We start from the raw sequence: 3381 nt of genomic DNA on the forward strand, positions 1-3381 counted from the left end.
AACGGTTACCTGGTTTTTCAATTTTATTTCAATGTGAGAAAAAAGTTAAATCTCAGAATTCTGACTTTTTTCTCTGAATTCTGACTGAATTCTGACAGCTAACAAATATGTAGCATGTTTAGCCGTAGCCATGTCTGCTTTAGAGTCTATCTCTCTTGTTTTAATCACCTTCTGTTCTTCCATTAATCAAACAGCATCAGCAGGGAACCTCAGGGACGGAAAAAGTCGCCTAAATCCATCATTTTCCACCAATGTGTTCCTGTTTCTCCCAAACTACTGAAGCTGAGAGCTCCACATCTCTGCCTTCATGGTGCCCATCTACGTTAAAATCCACAATTCTCAGATTAAAGTCAGAATTCTGACTTTTTTCCCATATTAAACTGAAATAATATTTAAAAATCATTTAACTTTTTTTTTCAGTGGCCCTAATACTCTTCCGTAATATTATAATAACCTAATATCCTCTATAGTTATGTACTATAATTACTATTTATTATGAACCCTTTTAAAGGGTTAATTCGAGGGTCCCTCTTATAGATCACTCAGTGAAATACAGCCAGTGTTATTGGAATCCAGGAAAAGACCCTATTACCTTTGTAACATTAAAAAATATGGATATATTGATGGTAAAAATGAATATCAAGGTAATAACAAGAAATGCCAACTTGCCCGAATATATTAAGAAAAAAAACAAAAGCGCTTCTAGAAGAAATTCATGAAAAACACACTGAGAGCGAAAGAAACAATTTTTGTTTTCTGGTCCAACATAACCTTAGAGGCATTAATGCTGATACTGGCACTGACATTTTTTTTATTTATAAACCTAAATATAATTAACTAGGCTTATTACCTTTTTAACTTTACTTTCAATAATTTCAGTTAGCTTTTTACCTTTTTTTGTTGACTTGTTAACCTTTTCTTTCAACTTAATTTCCAGTAGGTAATCTATCATCCAAGGGTTAATCTAATTTCTCAAATGCCAAAATAAGATGTACAGCCATGTAGCAGGATCTTTGCTGAATGGCTGGATATAGATATTGTGCTTCTAGACCTCACTAATTGACGAAGGGGGGACTTCATTTGTAAGGTAAGTGATCAAAAATGGTAACTTGCCTTATAAAAGGTATAACTTGTCAGCCATGTCTCTGTTGTAGGTGTTGATGCTGCAGGAAGGATCTTCTGTAGAGGTCTGTCTTGCAACAGATCTGGAGAAGCCTCTGACTCAAGACACTCTGTTGTCGTTTAAAAATCTTCAGAAGAAGATGCTCAATGTTACGGAGCCCCTCTTATGACATGGTCAAAAAAAATGTTTAATTGTGGCCACGAAGTAGTATTTCGTGCGCACGTTATANAAGTAGTATTTCGTGCGCACGTTATACTTATTGCGTGGCCACGAAATACTACTTTGTGCGCACGAAATACTACTTCGTGGCCACAATAAAATTTTTTTTTTGACCATGTCATCAGAGGGGCTCCGTACAATGTTGTCCATACTTTTCTTCACTTTATGAAGAGTTTTATGATTATTATTAAGAGTTTTTATGAACTTTCCTTGTTTTTTCCCTCTGAACTAGGTAATTAGAAAGCCTAAGAAGTCTTCTTCTTCTTTTATTAGTTTAATGGCAGATTGCAACCTTGACTTTTATATATATATTTATATATATATATGTGAATATATAATATGAATATATATATATGAATATATACATGCACACATACATATATCAGAATCAGAAATACTTTAATAATCCCAGAGGGAAATTACTTAATTTACTTAAATACCCATATCTATATCTATATATAAAATCTCTATATTTTTATATCCATCCCTCTCTCTCAATTTTTATATATATATACCTACACCTACATATTTTAAATCTTATTGTATAATCCTATATTCTTAAGATTGTTTATTTACTAGTAATGTATTTCTTCCCCTCTCCGGTTGTTCCAGTTAATCCCTCCAGATTCTACTCCCTTCCTATTTGTCTTGTCTTTTGTTTTAATCTTATCCTTTCTTCAAAATATTTCCTACAATTTAGTAATATATGTTCTACATTTTCTATTACTTTACAGCCTAAAAAGTTTCCCTGATTTTGTCTTTATCACATATTTAACTAAAGGAACAGAAAAAGTCATTAAAGTTCTATAAATAACAGACTTAATGTCCCTTTAGTAATACTTATTTAAACTGTAAAAGACCAGAAAATATATTAGATAAAGCGAATGATCCGGTTCTTTGATCGTATCATTCATTTGAAGCAGTTCCTGTCACTCAAAGGAACCGCCGTTCCCATCGCTACGCAGCAGAGGATGCTACCGGAACCATGGAGACAGGCCGGACCGTTGAGGTGCATTCACTTACTCCCAGAAAGTGGGAATTGTTGTGACCCATCTGAAGCAATCGTTTAAAATGCAGCCGCGTTTGGGCTGGATTGGCAGGTTTTCCTAAACACATATAAAAAAACGTCTTGAGAAAATAACTTTGATAATATCCCAGTTAGTAAACTTTTTATAAAGGTTTAATTAAACAGATACTCGTTAACTGCTCCCGAGTGTCACTGAACGCAGCGTTAGCTTCGGCAGGACCTGCTGGGCTGATTTAGTCCCTAACAGGCGGCCGTAGTTCTCAGCTGCAGAATAACGATGCTGTTTAGCGATTAATAAAATATCACCGGCAGCCATAAAGAAGAGGACACGTCTCAGGTAAAAACACCCAAAGAAATGAAGCTAGCAGCTAGGAGCTAACGAGTTAGCTTAAAACCGGAAGTAGGAACAGATCGCTGAAGCTGAACCAGACAGTAAACAAGAGAGAAATGAATATTAAACTTCCACAGAGAAGCAGGAACCGGGCTGATGTGACCCGAACCTTCATCAGATCTGGTATTTATGATCTATTTTAGGAGTTTCTACAGCTCTGACAGCTTCTAGCTGTAAAGGTGAGCTAAGCTCGGGGAGAAGTTTGTTCCTGGGGGCCTGATCCACCTGCTGATAGAAGCAGAACATCTCTGACTTTCCTCCATATTCTCAGTTCCAGGAGGTCAGAAGATGTTTGTTTCCTCTCAGCTCTCTGAAGCCCCCATCAGAGCTTCTAAGGCTGTGATATGGACTTTGACTAGGACATTAAAACACCTTTCTGTTCCTTTTAACCCATCCAGGTTTTGTGAATTGGTGCTATATAAATAAACTGAATTTAACTGAATAGATCAAATGCTGCTTTGGGCTATTTTTCTTTAAAGTCATAGGAAAATCATATTTAAATTTCAAATCACTCTGGCTTAAACATGTATATAAATGTTCTCTTTATCAGACCATATTGTCCCAAAATTTAGAAATTTCTAATTTAGAAAAAATCCTGTCTTAAAATCTGTGTTTTTTTTT

The 3381-nt window shown here is 35.3% G+C and overlaps 1 protein-coding gene across 3 annotated transcripts in view; it reads left to right on the plus strand.

Annotated features, from left to right (window-relative positions):
• Positions 1-2559: 2559 nt before the first annotated feature.
• LOC107090847 (zinc finger and BTB domain-containing protein 22-like) overlaps positions 2560-3381 on the plus strand; it is a 7354-nt gene continuing 6532 nt past the window's right edge. Inside the window, exon 1 of one of the 3 annotated variants that reach the window (XM_015384438.1) lies at positions 2560-2706. The gene's annotated coding sequence lies outside the window, so the exon portion shown is untranslated. Of the gene's footprint in view, positions 2707-2754; positions 2940-3381 lie in introns of those variants that run through there. The other 2 variants (XM_015384439.1, XM_015384440.1) reach the window with 2 other exon arrangements.

Source organism: Cyprinodon variegatus, unplaced genomic scaffold, assembly GCF_000732505.1.
Source record: "Cyprinodon variegatus isolate N-32 unplaced genomic scaffold, C_variegatus-1.0 Scaffold312, whole genome shotgun sequence".
NCBI lineage: Eukaryota > Metazoa > Chordata > Actinopteri > Cyprinodontiformes > Cyprinodontidae > Cyprinodon > Cyprinodon variegatus.